Source organism: Lissotriton helveticus, chromosome 1_1, assembly GCF_964261635.1.
Source record: "Lissotriton helveticus chromosome 1_1, aLisHel1.1, whole genome shotgun sequence".
Lineage (NCBI taxonomy): Eukaryota > Metazoa > Chordata > Amphibia > Caudata > Salamandridae > Lissotriton > Lissotriton helveticus.
Window position 1 is genome coordinate 529033488 of NC_136057.1, and position 13752 is coordinate 529047239.

Consider the following 13752-nt stretch of genomic DNA (forward strand, 5'->3'; position numbering starts at 1 on the left):
ATGTTGGCATGTATGCACATATGTATTAGGTACCAGTCTTTATGCAGCAGTTTGTGTGTTTTAAAGGCATGGCTGGGGAAGCATCCTTGTTCTTTTATTTTCCTTTAAATGTGTACTGATAACCTAGGTCTGCCATCAAACTACAATACAGACTTAATGGCACTTATCAGATCATGGTTTTATTGCACTCTGCAGAGCATACTCCCTACCGAAAATCACAGAAATATGTGTAGAGTCACTTGAATCATGCCCCTTCAAGTAGGGACAGTTGGTGCTTACAAGTTACACAGAACGCTCCACTCCCAAGGAGCCGAACCTTGCATGTGAGGTGTGTCTCCAAGAGCAATAGGACTGATCTTGGCGGGCATCTTAGAGTGTACTGTTCTTTCATACATCGTCAATACTTTAGGCATAAATCAAAGGCATGTTTTAGTGTCTCTAAGCCTTCTTTTAATCAATAGAGGGTTCTTTAATATTTAATTTGAATTTGTTTTATGCTTTTTCACAGGATTGATCTTTTTTTGCAATGCAAGGCAAAACATAATCAGTGTATAATGCTGTAGCATAAAAATATTGAGGGATATCACAAGAGGTCAGAATGTTATTTCATGCCAGAGAGGTGAACCAATCCCTAGATTCTCGAGTTGCTATGGTTTAAGTAACTACCCTAATTACGCCTTTCTTTTGGTGTGATCACTGCTACTGTGATGAGCATCCACATGTTTGTAGGCTCTGAGCTGCTGTCAGCATGAAGTGTCACTACGAAGCTTTGTGAGTGTGCAGGAATAGCATAGATGATGACCTTAAGAAGGCTCACTGCTGCCTAGGTCTCCAGTGGCACCCAGATACCCGGGCTCTCAAACTGTCATTGTTAGGGAAAAGGGAGGAAAGTGGGGTGCTACTGAGTGATATATAAGGCAGCATACCTTGACCAACAGTGGTGCGAAATTTTCAGGATTGACAGTTACAATTTACCTTTTACGTTGATTACAATAGCCGAAATGCCATAACATTTGGCCGAATGATGACATCTAGGGACCTTAGGTATATGCCATGGGTTCTGCCGGCCTTCAGCTCCTCTTTGTTCTCCAACTCCACGTAGATCAGTCTGTCTTCTGTACCTGTCATTTTGTCATCGCTCTTCAGTGGAATGTCATCTCGCTTGTGCTCACATTTATCTCCATTTTAGGTTTTGCCTGCACAGTGCTTGCGCTCTGCTTGTGAAATCTATTGTATTTAATATAAATCTTAAAATGGGCTTACATCCCTCCCTTGACACTTACTTTTCCTTAATTTCTATTGGTTGTAGCATGCCACTTCCTGTTGTTCTTCATGTGTTCTTCTTATCAGTATCCCATGGCCTAAGTACTCCTTTTCATCCACGTTGAACTTCTTTCTGTGCAAGCGTGTCAGCACCCCTGCTTGTCCCCTCCTCCCTCAACCTCTTCCCCAGGTGCAGCAGCTTGACCTCCCGTGCTGCACTTCCCACAGGTTCTTATCGTCTCTGTACAGGTAATGTTATTTGTGTAGTGCGATCCCTATAGGAGTGCTCTACATGAGCACCACAGGCAATTAGCAACATGGTTGTCACCCCGGAACAGCTAGCTGGCTGCGATAAATACAAGGTATGGCACATTTTGTCTCCGTTCCTGCTGTTTTATCGTGAACAAAATTCTGGTGCTTCACCCTGACCTGGACCCCACTCCCTCGAATCCTTCCTTTAATGAGTCATCCGTCACAGCTCTCATTAGGTAACAGACATGCAACGCATCCTGCAGCCTTCCTTCACCTGGGAAGCACTTTACAAGGCCAATTGGTATCTGAAACCGAATTCTAGCTCTCTGCTATGAATAAGTCACAGTAAATAACCGCCACCATCCTCCAAGATGATAGCTGCTAAAGCAATTTAGATGGGTGCCAACACAACTCTTAACTGACAGTGCCTTGATCCTGTACATTACTGTTTTGCCTCCAGCTGCATTGAAGGCCTCACTCGAAGAAACGTTAAGCCAAGTGAAATGTCGGTTAAAACTACCATTTTCATGTTAACCCATTACTTAACCTCTTAATCTTTGCGTGCCCTACGTGTGTAATCCTGACAGCTTGTGCATTTATGAAAGTAAGCAAGACAATTGCATCACAATTATATAAATACTGATATATATATATATAATACACATTTGTAAAGCGCGAACAATCACCCATAAGGGTCTCTAGGCGCTGGGGGCCGTCGGAAAGATTAAGCAAGCTATTGCCCAGAGTCACATGGAATGGGCTAATCTGCCGCCAGCACCGGGGATCGAACCGTGATCCCAAAATTCCAAAGTCAGTTGCCCTGGCTGTGCGCCACTATCATTATCTCGTGCAGTTTTCCCATTCAGAACAACTGGAAAGAGTTCTGATATCCCAAATCCTCAAAGATATGAAACATCCATTGCTTCACTAATCAATGCTGCAACCGGGTTAAGACAGTTTAATTCAATCAAAAGCAAACTAAGATAGCACATTTCTAAAAGTTTACTGTGCTGCAAATTAACCCAAAAAATCACCCTGGGTAATTGGTAAAAAGAATAAAGACTTTAAAAAGTAAACTGACCCATCAAAAAGGCAATCATTAATTGAAAATAAATAATGTGTGACATAAAAGAATTGATTCTTTAAAAAACGTATTCTTGGAAAACAGTTCTGAAACATACTAATTAATTCTAAATCCAGAAGGTACACTTTCTTAATTACAAATATGTAGTGCATCTTGACAAGTGCATCTCATTCCATTTGATGTACGCTATCTGTCGCATGTGGTGTTAAGATGTTGCCTTCCACCATGCACCTTCCAGATGCATCAACGCAGTTAGGGTGCAATGTGCGGCTTTAGCACTGGAGTCATGCAAAACCTACACCTCCAAACAGAGAAGCAAATTATACAATTATGAAGTTCTTCCTGACCTCAAACCTGGTTCAGTTTTGGACCAAAAATAGGTACAGGTTGTCCAAAAAAAGTGGCCCACATTTGTGAATTGTGACCTTTGGTGAAGCATTGCTTTTTAGGTTTCGTCTGCATGAACATATGCTTAGACCCCACTTGTGATCTTACACTTTCCTGCTCAGTGGGAAGCTTGCACGCACATATGCTTAGACCCCACTTGTGATCTTACACTTTCCTACCCAGTGGGAAGCTTAAACAAATGTAACTATGTTAAAAGGCTCCTTATTTTTTCGAAAACATCAACGGTATCAAAAGTGTCGTCAAATTAGCGATTCCCAATGCAAAGTATCTCTTATGTTGAAAATGGTGTTTTAGTTTTTCAACAATGTATAGGGTTAGAAATCTTAAATGGGTTTTATTTGAGAGTCTCCCACAGCCTCCCTATCACTGGGTGTGGGCTGTGCTTTAAGTAAATAGATGAGGCTCGGCTCGGCATAGTTCTCTCTAACATTGAATGCCCCAGAGCACGGTATGTGCTTTGCAAGTTTCCAACAGTGAAATACGTAGTCTGTTTTTTCCTTTGTTTAGGTTTCGCATGCACAGCGCCTGTGCTGTGCATGTTAGGTTTCGCCTGCACAGCACTGTGCTTGTGAAATCTATTGCATTTAATAGAACATCTAAAAAGGCGCTTCAGTCACTTATATTGCACAACTGTTCATCAAGCTACAACTTACAACAAAAGACTGCTTATTATTATGCACATAGCCGAAACCTATTGTATTTAACAATGCTTGTTTTTAAGGTTGACATGAATGTTGTGGAAATATATTGTCCTTTTCATTTTTATGACTTGAAATCCACATTATAAATAAGATTTTAATATGTGCTTAACATACACATCAGCAGTGCTGTTTCTGTCCGATAACAGGCAGACACTGAAACCGTCCGCTCGACAGAAGGTCTAAGATGAATGCAATTTAAATATATTCTTAATATCCTGCCTTATATTAGGTAAAGCATCACTGTTTTGTTGTCCCTATCGGATACAATTTAGATTAGATTTAGATTTTATGAACTGAGACACATGCAGTTTAAATGGCAGCCCTACGGGGAGCGAACATTGGGGCCAGATTCACAGAATGAATTTAAGACAAAATCCTAATCTTACTACCATTTTGATATTCACAGAATGCACTTACTACTTTTGGCATTCACAGAATGAACTTACTACTTCTGGTATTCACAGATTGAACTTACTACTTTTGGTATTCACAGAATAGACTTACGACTATTAACTTTATGTCCACACCCGGGCCGGAATTTCCACTTCCGGGCCGAAATTTCCGGCTCTGCATCGGAAATTCCGATTCAGGACCAGAATTTCCGGCTCTGCGTCGGAATATCCAATTCCAGGCCGGAATTTCCAATTCCGGGATGGAAGATACGATCTGTGGACGTTGATCATTTTAGCCAAGGGTAAACACCTGTCCAAGTGCCTACCATCCCCCACCATGGATCAGCTGACACACTGCAGCCAATCCTAGCCCTGCAGCATGTATAAATGCAGAGCAGACACATACAAACCCTTTCAACATGTCACTGAATGTGTTTGTTGCACTGCCCATTGCCATGAGGCAAAACTACTTGAGGAGGAGGAGGAGAGCAGAGAGGATCTTCAGAAAGAGGATCAACCTATTTGGAATTTCCAGCAAAGATGTAAGGGCCAGGTACAGTTTCCCTCCAGAAGTCATCTTGGATATGGTATGTGAGTGGGAGCAGGAACTTGACTCTCACATGCAATACCAGCATATCTCAAGATTCTTTCTGCTATCCATTTCTTTGCCACAGGGTCTTTCCAAAGGGTCTCCAGTGCAGTGACCATGTAGGCATTTCCCAGGCGAGCCAGTCGCGGTGCCTGCATCAGGTACTGAGATGCATCACTGCTAGAGCCCACAACCACATACAAATGCCACATACACTAACCATGAGACAAAGGGCAGCAAGAGATTTCTATCTCCTTGCACAATTCCCACGTGTTCTGCAGGCGTGCAAACACTGTACCTCAGCGTAGGTACAATAGGGCACACATACGGACTCGAGCCATCATAGAGCGCACTTTTGGTCTGTTGAAGTCGCGATTCAGATGTCTCAACTGTACAGGGGGTGTGCTGCTGTACTCCCCAGAAGTTGTGTGCAAGATCATATTAGCCTGTTGTCTTTTGCACAACATTGCTTTAACACATGGCTTACACATACCTCTGGAACCTCGGCTAGCTCTGAATCTGGGAAACCGGGCCATTGCATAAAACAAGGTCAGGGCATGCAAGTTTGTGATCAGTTCGTTGCCACTTTTTTCACATGAGCAACCTGTAGTGTCATGGACAAAATGTGGTTTGCTGTCTGTTGTCAATGATGAAACTTGGATAGGCACAACTGTGTCAATACATTCCATCCTGAGATGACTTTGCAAGCCACACTAACTGCATGTAAATCACAGCTGCTGACAGTAGTCAAAGGTAGAGGGTGCCTCAGGTCATGTGCCTCTGTCAGCAATCAGTGTAGTGGATGTCCCTAAAAACAACTATTTACACTGATGACAAACAATACATGTCTTGAGAGACCTACCTGGACCTCATGAGGATGGGTCACTTAATTACAAAATGCCATAATCATTGCATACTCAGGCCTGTGACCGCAACAGATTTGACTCCCCCACAAATGATAGGCCCAGAACGTGAGTGATGATGTCATGGGTGAATCAGGCACCATGGGGCAGATTTACAATGACTGGTGCATCCCTGCATATCAGCAGAGATGCGCCAGTTATTGTGCGTCATGGCAGATACCTCTTGCGCCACCATGGATGCGCCGCATTTACAATGCGGCGCAACATGGGGCAAGAATAGACAGATGCGTGACGCATCTGCTGCCGTAAAGGTGACCCATTGCTGGAGTTGCGTCGCAAGCACGATGCAGCTCCAGCAAGGCTCGGGGTGACCATATGCCTAACATGCTGCGTCAATCCTTACGCCTGCTTCCAGCAGGCGCAGGGTTGTGATGCAGCATGGCCATAAAAGTGACTGAGTGAAATCTTGTTGATTTCACTCAGTCATTTTTAATAGGCGTTCCTGCGCCGGAACGCCCCCCCCCGCGCCGGAACGCCCACATGTGGCACAGGGCTTTACAACATGATGCATCTCCCATATGCGTCACGTTGTAAATGCCCTGCAGCATGGTGCTGGCTTTGCGTCACCGCTGCATCACAATGTTACGTAACACATCACACAACTCTGGTAATGAGCACTCAAAATGGACTACATGTACCATAATGCAAAGTAGGAAAAAATGAAACTGGGGTTTGATGTTGCGTTAACCCCCCCCTGTCCATGCAGAAATGTAATTAAATGGTCTGTTCCCCCTTTTGTTACATATTCATGATTCTCACCTGCACTGTCATTTCATTTTTTTCTAAAACAGAACAGCAGGATGGAAGTGGATTTGATTACTGGTTGTGGATGGATCAGGATGAATACAAATGGCTGCCAACTATTTCCTGTGATGTATTTCCTGCCTCCCACTTCCTGTAAAACATTTCCTGTTTGAAATTATGTGTTCTGGGTTATTTTCGGAGGTTACGGCCCAAAAACGTAATTTCTGGTTTTGAATCGTATTGCGCGTGCGCGGACCCGAAGCTCCGGAACCGGAAACTAAGTTTTCGGGCCGTAACCTCCAAAAATTAACCGGAACACATTATCCTCGGTAGATGACACTTGTCCAAACGTTAAATAGCTGCAACTCCATATCAATGGCCAAATTCAATTACATCTGGACTCTTCATGTTCTCCTTTGGTGGACTGGTTTTGGAACTTGCACATGTAGCAGTGACAGGACACACAGATCACAAGAATGCCAAGGTTGAGGGTTAGCCAATACAGTTGCGTAAGCCACAAAAATACACATGAGATGTCCATGTCAGACTCAAGTCAGTAAATGACAGTGAACATACATGTAATGTAAGTTCATAAACACTGACAACTATAGAGTGTGATCAGAGGAAAACAAAGTCTGACCTTGGCTCATCTATGTATGTGTCACGTCCTGCATGAAACAACCACCACATCAGGATTTTGCTTATATTTTCAGCAGGCACAGCTGGCGAAATTGAAGAACTGCAGGAACTGGTCAGGAGCAGGAGGCCATCAGTGCGCCGGCGGCCCCACCCTATTTCCAGCAGCGAGGAAGAAGAGGATGAGAAGGGACCCTCAACATCAGGAGGCAAGGGGATTGCGCCAACGCTTACTGAGAAAGAACACCACTCTGGTGCTACGTCCCGGGTGGAGGCTGTGGATATTGAAGGTGGGGGGAAGGACCCCACACCTGTGACCATGATGTGGTGGAGATCCACTCTCCCCCAGACTCTTCACCAGTGGCTCCGGAAGAGGTGTCACCGTTGCGGGCCAACCCTCAATCTGGGCCTGTCATCCGCCCCTCCCTACCTCCAGAGTACCCCATGCCATTGGGGGCTCCAGCTGCATCCCCTGCAACCTGTCCCCCTCCTCATAGCCACCAACTTGAACGCAACATCTGTTCCGGACCTGAGGCACCACATCCCTCCTGTCTCCCCCAGACCCCTCAGGGTGTTTTTCCTCCTGTGGCTGTGCCAGGGGACTTGAGTTGTATGTGTGAGGGTCAACCAGACATGTCCGCTCGCTTCATGCTACAAGTGTGTCTGGAGATACGCACAATGCGAGAGGACATTATCCGATCTCTGGGAAACTTCACCACCAGCGTCAATTCCTTGGCCACAGCCATGTCGTCTGTTGTCTCCCAGATCCCTTCCCATACCACTATCAATGTCTCCCCCTGTCCTTTGCCCCACACTATTTCCCCCCATACTCCTCGTGTGTCACAATCCCATGTGGTGATTGTTCCTGCACCAGCCAGCCGTGTGCCTGTTTCGGACTCTGTGGATCTGGAAATTGTGGTACTGGAGGATGACCAGAAGGACACTTGACTTTTTGACTGAGACGTTGGATTGGACAAAGATTTCATTTACCCCTTGTAAATAGACTGGTTTCCCTGACGCTCCCTGACATATTATATTTTTGTTGCCCCATCCCAATCCAAGTTCTCTTCTCCATCTGCATTAAGATCATTTGTTTTCCTTTCTCCCTTCCAAACAGATGGTTGTTTTCTGTTCATACATAAATATCTTTGAGGAATTCTACTTGCTTTAACTTATTTGACTTCATTTTGAATGTCTGCTTCAGAATATGGACATATATTTTGTGAGTCATCTGCTATGCACATAATAGCTTGTTGCAATGATGGGTTACACTTGTAACTGTGTCTCACACACACACACACACAAACCTACATGGTTTTTACTATACACATAAGAACCCCAAGACAAATTGACCACGTGAATGTCATTGGCGATCGTCCTTGCGACTTCGCAATTTTGGAGGTAATAATCGCTTTGAGGGGTCAGGTTGAGCTTGTCGCCTACGTGTATGTGGGTGTTGTACAGGGTGATTTACATGTGCAGGGGCAGATGGTGTCTGCACATTTGGTGTTGGTTGTGCAGGTGGTGGTAGTGACTGCACAGTGGTTGTCGATGGTTGTGCAGGTGGTGGGAGTGACTGTACAGGGGTTGGTGGTGGTTGTGCAGGTGGTAGGAGTGACTGTACAGGAGTTGGTGGTGGTTGTGCAGGTGGTGGGGATTACTGTTCAGGGGTTGGTGGGGGTTGTGCAGGTGGTGGGAGTGACTGTACAGGGGTTGGTGGGGGTTGTGCAGGTGGTGGGAGTGACTGTACATGGGTTGGCGGTAGTTGTGCAGGTGGTGGAAGTGACTGTACAAGGGTTGATGGTGGTTGTGGAGGTGGTGGGAGTGACTGTGCTGTAGTGTAGTTCCTATATTCCCAATAGGCTCTGCGCATTGGAATAATATATCCTATAGATGTGACATAGGACTTAGGTCGACTAGGTCTCTATCGAATATATTAGACTTAATTGTGAGTGCCTGCTAGCTCAGAGGTCACTAGAAACTTTCTCGAATAAACAAGAAGGAATTCGTTTCTGAAAACCGCATAAACATGACAATTTTGTTTCCCCAAGGTGAAACATATCTTCAGAGTCGTGGAAACAATATATAGATATATTACTCAGTCAATCGTGCATGCTTCGTTTCATCAGAGGTGCAGAGAAATATAGAGATGGGCGTTTTCAGTAAAAGGTATTTATTGAACAGTCTTCTTTCTCATGTAGAAGAAATTAACTGCTACAATCGTAATACTGGCCGTAAAGTATAATGCGTACAGCAAGAAGAGTATTATAAAATAATACTGTAAAAGCATGGTATGATTTCTAAGCCATAAAATACATACATATATAAATAAAGACTAAAAGTACTCAAATGGTGCTTCTAAAATACGCCTACCCCGGTGTACCTAACCTAAGTCTAGTACGAGGGAAGAAGTAAGTGTGGTGTAGCATAAGTTTAGTATTCTTTTGCCAAGAATCTATCCAAGTTTCTCTTAGGGTCTAATCAGCTCCGTACCTTGGTTTAGAATGAAGGAGGTCTGGTGGGAGCTTGGAAACACTGGAGCTGGATTTCTCGGCAAGAGAAAAGACAGCGTCTTCTGGAGGGTCGGCTTCCTTCGGCACTTGCTATAGCGAGCTGCGTCGGGTAAGTAGATAGTCGAACTGCTCCAAACCACCGTGTGTTTGCTAGGGCAAGTGTGGGCATATTTTTACCTTGAGGGTGCCGAGTTTGACGTAAAGTTGAACATAATAACATCATCAAAGAGTCTCAGTTCTTTGAAAACTCCATGAGTTCTTGGACAAACCAATATTCAAGCAAGGGGAAGTCCCTAACTGCTAAAGCTGAGTTTTCCAAGAAATCGTTGTGGATTTTCGGAACTAGTGGAAGTGGCCATGCCATATTTGGACTGCATGGGCCATGTCTAAATATAGTTATGATTTCTATGCCTATATAAGGACAAGGTGATTTATACCTATATAAGGGCATGAATCGGGAAAATTACACTAGGGTCCTAAAATGCAATAACACCCACTCCACTTTATTATGTTCGACATTACTAAATTTTAAGCACTAAAACATATCTAAAGCATTTGTTTACAATCCCACCCAAAAATACATCAAATGCATTTGAAAATGGTTGTACACATAAAATGAGCATTTGTACAGTACTCATTTAAAAGAAATGTTTTCATTGTAAGCATATAATATGATGTTGAAAATGCTAACTAAATGAATCATGAAAATTACATTTATGCAATGGCTCTTAGTTACAGAAGAAAAAGTCAAGACCATCCCATAGCAGAATATATAAACTGATTTGGTTTGTGGATAAGGTCAATATTGTTTCTAGAAAGTATTCAAAGAATTCTTGTTCTCTAAGAATAGTTCTACTTTAAGCAGATTACTTTGTGCCAATCAAATCAAATCGTAGAAAAATAGAGTTCCAAATTTAGAAGTTTTATTTTGAAAAAGCAAAGGTCGAATTCAGAGTTCACAGAACGCTGTGTGCTCATTTCAAAAGTTATTCTCGGTGTCAGGAGAAAAAATTTAATCTTCTAAGCTGGCAAAGAAATCGTCTACCACAGTAGGTGAAAGTTCAACCACTTCATTAAGTAGATCAATCGTACACAGATGAGAAGCATCGCCGTCAGCGTCACTCGCTTTAGTAAATTTCTTTTTCCCGATGGTCAAAATAAAAATAGCATCGGCAAATGGATCAACATTACAGAGATGTTTGAAAAAAATCACTCTACCACTCATTCAAAAATATTTTCAGCTAACTTTTTACACTCCTTTTCTAAGTGCCAGTACTGCGGCAATACAACTTGATCTCGATATAGAGACAGCACTGAACAAAATAGCTCCTTTGAGCAGAGTTAAGCACAAAATTAGAACTGCGCCTTGGTTCACAGAGGAATTAAGAATCATAAAACTGAAATGCAGAGTCGCAGAGAAGAAATGGCGGAGGAGTAGAGATCAGAAAGATCGGAAAATATATAAAGTTCTGCATTCTAGCTATATGCTTAACATAATACTGACAAAAAGAGCATTTCTTACGGAGCGGATAGACAGAGCCCAAAATTCCTCTAAGGAACTTTTTCAAATAATGAAGGAATTTTCCACTCCTAACACCGCATTAGAAATTCCGAACTCTCTGGAATGGACTAATGCACTGTCCCAATTTTCCAAAGATAAAATCACCGCCATTCACCTCTCCTTTCCTTCTCATCCCGACTTAACCCAGCTAAATGCCTTGGGCATATCTCCATTAGACCCCCCACACATCATGGAGGAATTCACTAAATGTGATTGTCAGGCGACCATGTCGGCGGGACTAAAAATTAAGTCAGGGACACCTACTGATCTTATTTCCCCTAATCTTTTTTCTACACTTGCACCGATACTGGTGGAACATCTTACTGACCTTTTTAATAAATCCTTCGTGGATGCCGATTTTCCGACAATATGGAAAGCTGCTAAAGTCAGGCCCATCCTGAAAAAGCCCACGGCCGACCCTAACATCCTGTTAAATTATCGGCCCATTTCCCTGCTTCAATACTTTGGGAAAATGCTTGAATCCATTGTTAACAAGCAGCTTGTGAGTCATCTTGAAAACCATGGACTCTTGGATCCCTCACAATCGGGATTTAGGGCACAAGATAGCACTGAAACCGCATTGGTCGAGGTGGTTGATAACATCAGACTGGTGCTGGATAAGCGCCAGTCAGCCATCCTCGTCCTGCTCGATTTGTCGGCGGCGTTTGACACCATCTCCCACCGCATCTTAATTCATCGGCTGTGGGAGATTGGTGTCAGAGGAAACGCTCTAAAATGGTTTTCTAGCTATCTGTCCAATCGTACCACAACGGTCCAAATTGGAAAAAATAGTGCAAGTGAAAGACCTGTTAAAATGGGCGTCCCCCAGGGCTCTATATTGAGCCCGACGCTCTTTAATATCTACATGACTCCTTTGGCCAACATAATCAGAGCTCATGGTTTTGATGTTCTATCGTATGTCGATGATACGCAGATTTTAGTTACACTAGATACTGACCTTAACGAAACCAAACAACGTTTCAAAAGCTGCCTGGTACAAGTTGAGGAATGGATGACCATCAATCACCTTCAACTAAATGTCAGTAAGTCAGAAATATTTTTCGGCAAAGCGGCAGAACATTGGACAGATGACTGGTGGCCAACTAATCTGGGCACCTGCCCAGTACCAATGGATTCTACCCGTAATTTGGGCTTCCTGATGGATAACAAATTATCTATGAATAGTCAAATAAACAACATTATTGGTACTTGCTTCGGACTAATGCGTAGTCTAAGAAAAATCTTCAAGTGGATCCCTGTTCTGGCCCAAAAACCCTTAGTCCAGGGCCTAATAATAAATAGGATGGACTACGGGAACGCACGTTTGGCTTCCATAAATGAACACCATCTGAGTAGGCTTCAGGTTCTCCAGAACACCGCAGCCCGGTTGGTTCTTAACCTCCCGCAAAAAACTTCCTCTGCTGCCTGTTTAAAAAGCCTACACTGGCTGCCGGTAAAAAAGCGCATCCTTTTTAAAACATTATGCCTGGTTCACAGGCAAATGTATGAAAAAGGTCCTAAATACTGGTCCAAAAAACTCAGATGGTATCAGCCACAAAGAGAACTTAGATCCAGAAACGAACTTCTATTGACACCTCTAAGAATATGTACCTCCAGAAATGGCGGTCGAGAATTTTCGTTTCTGGCTCCGACCGCATGGAACAAAATGCCTTTCCATCTCCGTAACTCCCCTGATCACGGCTGTTTCCGCAAAGGACTAAAGACTTGGCTCTTTGCAAACTAACTGCGTCCCCTTCTGTCAGAGACTGCTGCAAGCGCCATGAGACTCCTAGGATGTGATTTGCGCGCTATACAAATGTCCCAGACTTGACTTGACTCGCATTAGCAATGTTCGCAGTAGATGGTACCTGTGTGCCTGTTGGTCCACGTATCTCACCATCAGCTGGATTTGCTGGTGAGACCTCAATGAATGCCGTCATCAGGATTGGTAGCCGCTGGGGACAACACAATGCATGAGCCGTTACCGAACCAAGCAAAGCGTCAACATCTGTTGGCACTGCTAATGAAAGTGTTAGGCAAATATCCAACACGCATTCCACTCCACAAAGCAGGCATCGTAGAACAGGTAAGATGCAATCTTGCCAGATTGGTCTGAATGATAGGAACCACGTGGTAGTCAGATCTCTCAAACGAGCCAAGCCAAGAATCTGTGTTATGCGCTCACGATACTGCATTGCCAGAAGAGTGTTCTCCATGGTAATCTGGGTATCGCTGGTGACTGGACTTGCCATAACGGAGCAGAAGGAACAAAAATAGTATCCCTGCTACGAGTCCCAAGACGAGAGGCAGGCTGCCGAACACAGAGTGCACGAAATTTCGAAAAATGCCTAGGACTGCTTCAAACGGTGCTAACAGTCCTGAAAAAATCGTCTTAAATACATGTACAATACCACTGGTATCAGACATGTTTAAGATACGACCTAACATTTCTGCAAAATGTATGGGACAGTTTGTTGATAATAGGGCATGTATCTCTGCAGAGGACCTTGCAACTTGCAGATCATACGTCTCTCTGGACGAGGTCAGTGGCACAGTTTTTTGTAAAAGAATGGCTTTCATTCTGCTTAAAGTATCAATTTGTATAGAAGAGATGTTCAGTGAAGGCCATTGCGGTGACTCCCCGTCTGTCTTACTTTCAGGAAACAATACTTGCATACAGCAACAT